The sequence below is a fragment of the Cynoglossus semilaevis genome, chromosome 19 (assembly GCF_000523025.1).
Source record: "Cynoglossus semilaevis isolate Cse_v1.0 chromosome 19, Cse_v1.0, whole genome shotgun sequence".
Taxonomy (NCBI): domain Eukaryota; kingdom Metazoa; phylum Chordata; class Actinopteri; order Pleuronectiformes; family Cynoglossidae; genus Cynoglossus; species Cynoglossus semilaevis.
In genome coordinates this window covers 8,688,715-8,701,100 of record NC_024325.1, presented here as the reverse complement: position 1 = coordinate 8,701,100, position 12,386 = coordinate 8,688,715, and the positions used below count along the sequence as shown (strand labels likewise).

General features: G+C 41.1%; 1 protein-coding gene and 1 long non-coding RNA gene across 2 annotated transcripts in view; one reads left to right on the top strand and one right to left on the bottom strand.

The window, feature by feature from the left end:
- tmem132e (transmembrane protein 132E) overlaps positions 1-12,386 on the bottom strand; it is a 278,566-nt gene that overhangs the window by 192,476 nt on the left and 73,704 nt on the right. The window lies entirely within an intron of this gene.
- Positions 560-9,714, top strand: LOC112488585 (uncharacterized). Its single transcript, XR_003052803.1, has 3 exons — positions 560-660; positions 6,755-6,934; positions 9,586-9,714. It is a non-coding gene; the product is annotated as an uncharacterized LOC112488585 (long non-coding RNA).

Here is a 12,386-nt window from a genome sequence, read left to right as displayed (position 1 = left end):
GCTGCGGCTGCTGCTGCTGCTGCTGCTGCTCAGGTCCATATTTCATTCAGACCATCCTGCTGGGACCTGGGGTCCCACATCAGCTCAGACTAATGGGAACAACCCACATCCAGTGATGGGGGAATATGAATGGCTCCCTGAAATATGCAGGTAGTAACGGCCGTCAAAACAGAGTGGAAGTGGTCATGACGTCTTCACACCAGTTTCCTGTTCTCGCCCTGAAGGACTTAAGTTCCCGATCCCTGTGCCACTGAACACTACAGGGCCGTGGGTCATTAGATACTGGGCCACAGAAAATATATAAACAGCCTGTGTTCCTGTCACATACTTTCAGAAGCGACTTAAGAACCAAAAATATTCGCCATATGATCCATGGCCACAAGGGGGACGTCTACACTGTTGACACCTGAACGCTGCTGCTGCACCACTCTAAAATGACATGACTGAACTATAAGGACTTCCTCATAGATAACAAATAAATTATTACCAAAATTTCAGAATTTAACCTGAAGGTTCAAACTAGATAACAAATAAATTATTACAAAAAAAGATTTCAGAATTTAACCTGAAGGTTCAAAGGTCATAAAGGTCAAAAACAGCCATCAAACAGCACGAAAAAACTGAAAAGGACTAACTGGTCTGGACTAACCGGAGCTGATGGTGAGTCTGACACCACAGATGAAAGGATTCATTTGTATGGAATACGATCAGGAACTTGTTGAACTTGTTCAGTTAATAAACCGGGCTTATGTTCCTGGGACTATTGACTTTTAAACCGGTGCACGATTACATTTTCACAGATGATATTTATTCTCCAATTCAACGTTTAGACAGAGAGGTGGAGAGTTTGTTTGTTGTATTGATTTTTAAAGCAAATGTTTTATTTGGGAAAACGCCTGCGTTGTCTCCCAGCAACACACACTCTGACACACGTCAAATTTAAACCCGTTCCTTCCATTTATTTTCTTCCAGTTACAACATTAATCAAGGTCTGAACTTCAGCTGGAATGTTTCACATTATGTTTCTTTTTTAATGATCAGTGACATCAGCATCTACAGTGTCTCCTGTTGAAGTTTCTGAGTTGGTAAAAGTGACCTGACACCTGGTGATGTGTCAAGACCACAGACAGAATTAGTGTCGGCAGAACGACAGACAGTTGTTGGTTATTTATCTGTGATACGACAGTTTTCAGAGGATCAATCACGGTGAGAAGGATTCAAGAGTTAATTGTAAAAACTAGTGTGAGCGGATGCTAATGAAGATGAATGTTGACTGTTAGAAAAGAAGATGAAAGATGTCTGTTCCTCCTCCGTGTAACTGAGGAAACATCAGGAAACAAGTCAGGATTGATGACAGGCTTCAGGCAGAACAAACTGACAGAGTGACAACCTGAACAACAGATGTTTCAGAAATAAACAAACAACACAAACTGACAGAAGGGAAAGTCCAACTAGGATCCCAGAAGGAATACAAGGGTCAGGTTTTTCTTTTTTTTGACAGTTGAATGACAGTTGAATCAACAGTGCTGTTTAATTACAGATTGGATTAAAAACTGAAACTCCACATAAAACAACTGCAATCTGCAAAGGATTAAAAGAGACATGTTTGACAGAAAATTATTTGAAGATTGAAAAAAATTGAGTTTCATTTACATCAATGCACGTAAGAGCTAAATGGCAGCAAAAACTGTAGCCAAATAAATATAGAGTGACGTTTTTCATTCCAATCCAAATGAAATGATATTCAAACTAAAGGTTCCAAAAAATGTAATTTTTGTACTTATTCATATTGGACTTCCTGTTTCTCATCTTGTGAAACAGAGTTTTTTTATTATAGAAAATCATTTTGGAATTAATGGTATAACGAAGCAATGCAGACCTCAACTGTGTAGAAAAACAGCAAGAAAAGAGAAGAGAAACTCAGAGGCAAAGCTTCTGTAACGGAGACCAAGAACAGAGGTTTGTGTTTCTTAGTCTTCTGAAACCAAAACCTGTCAGGGGAATGAGAGTTTTAACACCTCAGAGACAAAGCAGTCAAATTAGTTTGTGTTATTTTACTGTTTGTTTGTTTTTTCTTTTTCATTTTAGTCTGGTGTTTAATTACTCTGGTATTTGCTGATATCCTAGTTTTGCTGCTTATCGTGTTTCAAAAGTGAAACTATTGGAACTGCCAACTGTGCCAAACTACACTGAGAAAATTGCTGATTTTAACTCACTGAAAAGAAAAGAAAAAAACAACAACAACAACAACAGCTGCTGCTGCTGCTGCTCTTCTGTTGCCTTTAGAGAGGTTTTTGCCATTTAGACAAATTCAAACCTGGGATTCTTTATTATTTGTTTCTATTGTTTTAAGCCAACAACATTAGGCCTTAAAATACTGAGAAGAAGAACTGGATTTTCATTTGGGAACATACTGTAAATTCGTATTATCCAAGAGGGCTATAGAAAAGGCAAATAAAATAAATAAAAGGTAAGGAACAAGTACAAAGATAAAAACTTTGAATTCTGCTGGTGAACTTTGCTGTAAGTGAAACTAAAAATATCTGATATTATCTGACATTTACATTGATGTAAAAAGATCCTGAAGTACATGTTGTACTCTTGCAGTGTTTTACTGTTTATTGAAACAGACAGTGACTGCGTCGGTCCATTCTCTGGCTGCTGGACGGAGCAGATGTTATCAGTTCTCCTCTCCTCGCTCACGTCTTATTGAACATATTGAATGTCCAGCTGCTCTTCCTGCTCTGACTCGCCATTCTTATCTGCCAGTCTTGCCCATTGCCGTGTGTCATTTTAACTGTTATACTGCACGTTTCACAGACTTTAACCAATTGCTGTGTTTTTTTTACTGACTCTGTCTACTTAGACATCAATTTCAAGAACAGAAAAAAGAGCTTGTAGCTTGTTGCTAATCCCCAGAGAGCTCCATAGGAGACCATGAGTGTGAAGTTGTTTATCTCTGGACTGTAAGTGGATCTGTGGTGGAACTGTCCGCGGTTCTTACCCCGCCCTTGGCTCAGTGCTGGGATTAGCTCCAGCTACTTCTGCATCCCTTCACACAATCAAGCCGAGGAAGATAAATGCAGGAATGAGAGGCTACCGTCATCAATACTAATTAAAATGAATTGATTAAGTGACTATACACAGAATAAACGAGGTCACTTCATTACAAACCACTGTCTCCAAAGCATTCCCACAAATTAGCCTGTGACTGTGGCACGTCTGCGGCAGGTTGGCGTGGAGCTCAGCTCCGTGTTTGGGACTTGACTGTTTTCCTGATTCGCTCCAGTGGCTCCTGTCACTGTCGCGTTGAGTAATCTGTGTTCATGAAAATAATAAAAAGGTGAGGAGAGTTTGTTCACAAACACCACTCTCTACTTCCTGGTTTCCACGTAATTGGTCCGTGTGTGTGAAGTGGAGCGTTTACGATCCAGACACTTCTCCCGGGGACCGGCCGTCGAAGCAGAGCTAAGAGAATATCGAACGTTGGTCTTAAATCTGTCCTGTGGTCGTGCAGACACTTAGAAAACAGGAGTTGTGTTTACTCTGGGTGTGAGGCTGTGAATGATTCCCGACACCAAGGAGTCAACTCTGATATTAAGCACATGCAGGCGGAAGGAAACAAATCCACGGTGACATTTACTGTTTCCTTTTCATTTTCGTTTTCCTGTCGACTTGAACCACAGTCTGTCGCTGTAATTAGCTCCCAGAGGGATTTATCACAGGTGCCGGGTTTAAAAGCGTTTCTACGGTCAGACACCATTAATGGAGGTTGGCCCTGTGCATGCAGATAGGAGCGTCAGAGCTGTAAATGATGCTGCACACTTCCAGACGTGTCATTATTAGTCCGTGATTCAATGTTCTGCAGTAGTGAACCAGGTCACTCTTTAGCCCAAACAGCTAAGTACTGTATATGTTGAGGAAAGAACTGCTAAAAAGGCAAATAAGAATTCATTTACTCAGTGGAACTAAACATTTGAACCACTAGATGGACAAAATGAAAGTGGGTGTTTAAAGTGTAGTTAGCTTTAATAGCATAACTACAGCAAACCACTGTGTCTGAACAGGTTCAAATTAGCCTGAATGACGGCTAACAAGAATTAGCCAAAGCTGCGCTGTAGCCCAACATTATCTAAACTTCTTACTTCAAAAGATTCGGCCGTTGAGAGTTTCTGAAAATTGTAACTAAAGAGAAGGGAAAGATTGTTACAGTAGCTAAATCTTTGTCGACAGTCGAGTTAAAAGTAATAAAAGAGAAGCTAAAGGAAAATATAATGTCCAGCTAGGCTAACGTAGCACAAACCATTCCAACTGCAGTAGAAGCAAAGTTGGCATTACATTAATTTTAGGTGAAATAAGAACAGTCCTGGAAATGATTACTAAACTCTTCAAACAATAAAACAAAAAGAAACACTTTATAAAATAAATAATCTTCGTTTCTGTCTTGGCTCAATTATTCAGATAATTCATGTAATGTTTTGCTTTTAGAGGCTGCACCTCATGTCCGCCACTCCCATAATGGTCCTGGCTGCCAGACACACACACACACTCACACACACTCACACACACAGAGTGTGTGATTGCTTTGGCTGTGGCTGGTTCATAAGTGAAATGAGCCGATGGCAAACAGCAGCCGTTTGTTTGACTGTTGATTCATCAGCCTCAGAAGTGAAATTAAAAAACTCCAACTGTGACTCAGCTCTTCTTCACAGAAGATGAAAAATAATAATGGGGAAAAAAAGAAAGAAACGGGGACAAAGAGAAAAGACTAATAATAGAGAAATAACAACTGTCAATGAAGACGGATCAGGGCCAGCAGGAAGAGAAGGGAGGAAGGAAGGAAGGAAGGAAGAAAGGGAGGAAGGAAGGAAGGGAGGGAGGAAGGAAGGGAGGGAGGAAGGAAGGGAGGGAGGAAGGAAGGGAGGGAGGAAGGAAGGGAGGGAGGAAGGAAGGAAGGAAGGAAGGAAGAAAGGGAGGAAGGAAGGAAGGAAGGAAGAAAGGGAGGAAGGAAGGAAGGGAGGAAGGAAGGGAGGAAGGAAGGGAGGGAGGAAGGAAGGGAGGGAGGAAGGAAGGGAGGGAGGAAGGAAGGAAGGAAGGAAGGAAGAAAGAAAAACAGGAAGGAAGGTAGAAAGAATGTTGGTGATGGAGGAAGGAAGTAAAAGTAATAGAAAATAGGAGAAGACAAAAGTATAAAATATGAAAAGATGCAAATGGTGGGAGAAGGGAGGAGAGAAGAACAAAGGAGGGTGAGTGAGTGGGTGAGGGACCCTGGAAGGAGCATTGAAAGGAGGTGAGCAAAGATGACGTAACTAGGACGAAAGAGAACGAACAGCAAATATTTGAAGATTATTTTTCAAGTCCAACTTGCATAATGACTTTTTCAAAAGGAAATGTTACTTCACACTTAAACTGACTACAATAAATTGTTGTTTTCTTCAACAAACCAACATTTACCACGTGACCCCATGACTCCACTAAACCTGTCTTAAAAGACCAACAGAACGAGCCTGTACAGAGTGACAAAGTTTCTTTTTGACACCATTAAAAGTAACTCAAGTCATCTTCCAACATCACTTTTTAAGATTTGAGTCTCTTTCAGAGTTTAACGTGTGTTATATCATTAAAGAACTGGTCAAATAAATCCCAGGTTGCAGATAAATTTTGGACGACTGAGAAGTGAGCTGTCGTGGCCCGCAGCCATAAAACATTTCACTTACAAACTGAGTTAATAAAATGACTTTTATGGTGTGTCTTTAAAAAAAAAAAGTTACAGTGAGCTTGTCATATTTCCTCGGGGCAAGTCGTTCTGAAATTTAACAGCCTTCTCTGCAAAAAAAAAAAAAGACAAGAAGAGAGGAAGAAAGAAAAGAAACGCTTGATCATCAGGACTTTGATGTCGACTTTGAAACAAACACAAAAGATGTGTTTGAAGAGACAAAAACTACAGACGCCGCGCCACCGATAAGAACAAAACCTGCATCTGTTCTCTTCCTCACATCTGCCACCTGGACTTAAAGGAGTCATCGGAGCAAAAGAAACGTATTATTTTCCCGGAACAATAATGAGAATAAGAAAACACAAAGAACCAACTTCCTGACACAGTGTTTCCTTTCACCAGACGGGGAGAACGTTTGATCAATTATTACGGCATTTTGAAGATGTAGCATGTAGCACCTAGCCTGTGGGTTGTGCAACAGGAACATTTGATATCCACGTTACTTAATTCACATGTGCATTTTCATATATACAGTAAATCTTGTAAACTGACTCACATTGGACCCAGTAAGATATAAAGGACTGTGAGTCAACGCATTTCTTACCTCTGATTGGCCCAGTAGTTATAATTGCGTCATGGGTAACAATGTAACTCTGCAAAGAAGGAACATTTACACATGAACACACACTCAGCCGCCATCATTTCTAACAAGCCTGGTGGATGAAACTGTCACAAAGCCAAAGGTAACTCAGTTGGAGCTGATAGAACAACTATCATTGCTGTGTAAACTTCATTAGCAACAGCTAATGTATGGAGATTTAAATGGCACAGCGTCACTGACTTTATATTAAATTTTGATGTAAGAAATACTGATGTCGCACTAAACTGTCTGATGATTGTTGCTGCTGCTGCTGCTGCTGCTGTTGCTGCTGCTGCTGCTCCAAACTCGTTCAGCCCCACGATAAAACCAGAATTCTCCTGAACATGATCCCGCTGCTTTATTACATTTACATCATTATAGAGTATTTTGTGTTGCAGACTGTCTCCTGGAAATGTAATTTCCACCAGACGAGGCCCGTGAAGGAGATCAAAATCAGCTCTGGCACAATTAAGACCAGCAGCCCTTTCTCCTAATCTCCAACCCACAACGGCGTGGTCTCTGTAATGGAGCAGCTGCACGGCGTCCACCGACAGCATCACCGTCCGACCACGTCAAAGGTTGGGTCTCTCTCTTTTAGGGTCCGTATGAGCTCATGAAATCACAGGTATCGCATCTAAAAACCCACTCCTGTCACAAACAAGTATCGTATCTAAAAACCCACTCCTGTCACAAACATGATGTCGGTAAGATTGATGGTTTCCATAAGACAATTACGGTCGACTCAACCGCTGCACGTGTGGTTAATGATGTTATCCAGTCATCCATTATGCAAACGCCTTTCATGTTTTAATAACCTGAGCAGACAGGGATTGATTTCATCAGATAAAGTGTTGGAACGTTAAATATGGGGGGCGCTGTGGCTTACTGCGCAGCAGGGCCGGACAGCGGCGTCCGAGCATCCATCACTCTCAGTATCGCCCCAACGTCACACGCACACGCACTCTTCCTAATGGTGAGGAGTCAGAGTGTGAATGGATGTGTGCAGATGAAGAGATAAGAGCGGCTGTCACGGCATCAGGACTGGATGATTCTTATTCATGCACCGTTTGTGTAAAAACAAACATTGATGAATGCGTGGTCGGAGACGTCGTAAATCAACACCGCGGGCGGCGCAGTAATCAAACGTCTCAGGTAATCGGTGCAGAGTTCTATCACTTTGTGTTCGGCAAAGTCTCAGGTGATGACTGTGATTTTCTCTTCACTTTTGGCTGCAGCCGTGAGGGTGATGATGGGAAGAAAAGGGGGGGTGGGGGTGGGGGGGGGGGGGTTGATTCTCATCTCAGCAGAGAGGACGTCGGTCGCTGTGCTGACTCTAGGCTGGGAATCTGTTTGTTTGTTTTTATTTTAAAAACACACCACCTCAGCCGAGTGGGAATGATGGGAAATCAACAGGAATTGTGAACAGGATGGAGACTGTTTAAAAGAACTGATTAAATAAACCTTAAAACTACGGAGAAAAAAAACATTTTGTTTCTGAGCTCAACCATGTTAAGACCACTGTAAACTAAACTAAAAGTATCACTGACGCAGACGTGACACTTTGAAGGATCTAAATCAGACAGAATGACATCGAACACGACCAAAACACTGAAACCAAAGACCAAAGAGAGGAGTTTTGGATTAGAAATAAACTCAAAGAATGGGATTTTCTGATTGGAATCAAACACCAGAGACTCAGGAATTCACTGGAACTAAAATGTTGGAGACTTGAAGAAGTCCAGATTCCTTCAGTCTGGACACTCAGCTCCAGTGAAAGGATCTCTGAGATGATCTCAGCCATTGGATTATTCTAAAGCCTGCTCCTTGAACGGCATTGTGGGAAATCACTTAGTGTAAACAAAATCCATTACCTCAAACATGTAGAACATGTGTGGAATTAACAAAATGGCAGAGCGCATTAATTGTCTTTACACCAATGTCACATGGAGGTCATTGTTATTAAAATCCCATCAGCCATCTGGTGTTCCAACAGACACTGGTTTGACGCAAAAGAATTGGCCATTTTAGGCTAATCCATCTAATCTTAAGGTTTACTTTTGAAATCTGTCTTGCTGTAATAGTCAATAGAGTGAATTCACTTTTCAGATGTTCATCTCAACTGTCCCCCCCCTCCCTCCTCCCTCCCTGTTACTGTGCTGACTTTGAGGAGACTTTGATTCTACACGTGCCCGGTCCTTCCTGCTCCCGGTGTAAGGACTGACGTCCAGGACCCACAGGATCGTCCGAGGACAAGAGCGTTAATATTTATGTCCATCACTAAAAACTGAGTGATTGACTCTGTCGCAGTCCACGTGCACGTCTGTCCACACTTGCACACAAGACCCACGGTATTTAATCTAAGGTATTAAATATAGGGGTTTTTTTTTATATAATAATAATTAACATACGAGGAGCAGAGTTACGGCGTCACCCACAGGGAAAATAAAACTTTGAGCCTTAAAGACAAACCAGCTTCAAGAGGAAAGACATGCTTCAATGATCTGGTGTCCTCGTGAGTCAAATGTCCAAACACTGGCACTGAGCTGGAGAGAAAATAACAGAGTCCAGCAAATTAGCAACAGGCCAAATCACCACCAAATTAGGATGACTAATTGGACAAAATTAACAAATTAGATTAATTTTCCTCCAGTAGTGAATAATGTTAGCCAAAATTTCAGATGCCAAAAAACTGCTAACATTATTGGAAATAAAGAACATTTTCTCTCTCTCTCTCTCTCTCTCTCTCTCTCTCTACCCTTCATTTGGGTCTAAACAAAAAAGCTGTGTTTCTACCAATCTAATTTGGGGGATGTAGATTAAACCAGGTCGTGAAGTTTTTTGCTTCTACAGACTAAAATATCTGTTCCTTCCAGATGTTCTTTGGTTTTATGAAGAATCAAATGGATCTAAATCTAAACCTCAGGTGAAGCTTCCATTTCAACAGTTATGGTCCAAAATACAACATTTTCTTTAATTATTAACCATTGGTTTGACATAATGTTAATGTGAATTTCCGAGGATTGTTAAAACCTGATCAAACACATCGTTAGCTAGCTTAAGTTACAATGACTAACGCGTCAAAGCTGGTGCAGAGACCTGAGAAAATGTCTTAAAATCAGCATCTGTCTTAGCACTTATTAGTATAATCCACCCCCAAAAATAAATAAAAAATATATATTTATGTTTCCTACGTTGTTTCTTGCCATCATGACTTGTTTTCGTCTCACAGGTTCCTCATTCATGAGGCTGACAGAACAGGAAGTGAATAAACAGCTGCCTGTGGTCCTCCTTCTTCTTCTTCTCTCCCCCGATCGACCTCCCACTCTGCTGTAATGACTGGCTTCATCACCGCGGCCTGGAATTAGAAGTGACTCAGTTTCCATGTTGCTGTTGTTGTTTCCTGTGGCCTGAGAACGCTGCTGACTGGATGATGAACTGCTCGACACGGCCTTCATCTAATTTGTAACAAAGACAATCAGATTGGGGGACCGCCACCGAGCCCAGTTATGTCACATTTCATGTACCCGCAGGAGGAGCAGGAGGAGCAGGAGGAGGAGAGGAGTCTGTTATTTTTTTTACTTTTGTTCTGTTTGTTGTGTGGTTTTGTCGTCGAGTGGAATAAGATTTTTTTTACTTTATATTAAATGTGTTACAGCAGGCCTAAATTAATTTAAATCATGAAATACTAAACGTATTATTCAGACAGGAAAGAAGACACTAAGATTATTGGTCGTGAAAAAAAAAAACTTCCATTTTAACCATTTAGGCCTAAAATAAGATTAAACAGAACATCAAAATTGAAATGGTAAACTACTAAGAAAAAACACAAAACTTAGATAGCTAAAGGTTAGCCAAGAAATAGGCACTTAACATCAATACTGATGGTTGGTAAAAGTTATAAAAAAAAAAGTTAATTTTTTAAAAATGCATTTACTTGAGTGTAACATCTATAGTTTTCCTCTAAACACGATTATATTTAATCAGTTTATTGAATTATTAAGGTTATGTTCATTAACGTCATTAATGAAAAAACAAACAAATAAAACATGGAGACCACCCTGGCCTGTTCCAGTCTGTAGACACAGCATTAGCATACGGCCTGTCCCAGTCTGTAGACACAGCATTAGCATACACTCCTCTGACTGCAGCACGGTGTTAGTGTTGGGAGGGAAACAGTGACCACCTCCACTGTCCTCCGCTCCTCCTCTGCTCGTTATCAACCTCTACTCCTTCTCTACTCCTGCAGGATTCTGCTGCTGCTGCTCGGTGTTTGTTTGGACACCTGTCAATCACCTGTCTGTCAGCGCTCCGCTCCGTCACAATCACGTACAGTCTGAAGAAAGTGACTGAAGCTGGAGTTGGAGCCTCTCCATAAAACCGTGCTCACGGTCGAAACTTCATTTCTGATTTTCACCATAAATCCCACCGAATCCTCCGCCGCCTCATTTTGTCACTGTTCTGAGTCCAAACCACCTGCAGTCCTACAAACTGTGCTCCATTAAAATGTCCTTACTGCCGACTTTCAATTTCCCTAAATTTTCTTCTTTCATCGCTTCACGTATTATGATACAGCCTGCAGCTGTGCTGGTTAATTAAATTCTGGATTTAATTTTGATTTTTTTTTTTTTTAAACTCGTAATTTAAAGCTGAAATTAGGAAGAAAGAAAAAACGTAAAACAAAATATTATGAAAATGTGGACTGAGATCTAAGGCTTCACAAAAACTCTATGTATTTGGAGAAAAAAATATATATACATACATTTATTTATATGTACATATTTTATAATATGTTACAAGTACATTAAAAAGCTATAACAACCTAACAAAAAAGAACTAAATATGCAGGAAGAAAAGGAGCTACGATTTATCTAAAAGAAAATCTAAAAGTTAGCCCAGGTTACAGATAGCACACATTAGAAAAACATTATGAAACTGGTTAACAAAGCTAAAGGGAAACCTTTTTGGTGCTGCCAACTATTTATCTCACCACTGGGTCAGAAAGCATAGAAGCAGAAAGGTCAAATTAAAGTTCCAAATCTCAGTCAGGAACTGAAGGATGTCGTTGATTCGTGCAGGAAATTGACATCATCAGAGAAGTATTTCATTAAGAGGCCAAATCCTGTTTCCTCCCGTGTGTTTTCAGCTGCCGTTCTACAGTGATTACACTACTGTTAGCTGTAAGTACGAAGCTTCATTAATGAGATTTGGGGATAATGCCAATTGATTAATATGGGCCTGAGGGCTTTGACTTTGACTGAGTGTCATGGCGGCTGAAAGCTGCAGTGAACCTCAGATACCAGCCATCAGAACATGATGGTAGGATGGAGGGGGAAAAATATCTGCCAACATTTTAATTTATTTTTTTTTCCCCAAAGGAGAAATGATATGAGATTTGAGGAGGAGATAGGTGATATTAGTCGCTACGGGCGTGATTAAAGCTGCGGTGTGTGGAGAGAGAGTCAGCCTTTCAGTTCATAACAATCCTTTTTTTCCCTCCCGTGGTGTCACTCATGCAGAATCATTACACGTCAGCCACAGGGAGAACGGATATCAACTTATCTTCAAACTTATCTTTCACTCTGCGAGGTTGAAGAGTCGATCCCTCTTCATCAGTGTTCACTAATACCAATCACGGCGGCGACTAGATGCCGCTGCCGCCGTTGTCAAACGCTTTCGTATTCACACCGTCTCCCGACCTACTCACTTTCTCAGCCTGCGATTCGCTTCCAGGTCAGACGAGGAAAAGTGTTGTCGAGAAATATTAGGCTGAGGAATCAAGTGGTGCTCAAACTCCATTAGGTCGGAGTGTGGAGGGAAGTTTTTTATGTTGGCAGCTCCAGCAGGATGAAGTGGGCGGAGGGGGAGGAGGGGGGGGGTGTATTTGTAGTGAAACTGTATGAGAGATTGATACATTATCAACAGTGACGCTGCAGATGAAGCTGACCGTGCAGGACCTGAGAGCTGGGCACTGACCGACCACCGACTGTCAACAGACACAGAGGTAAAACAGAGGAGACCATATGAAGTGGA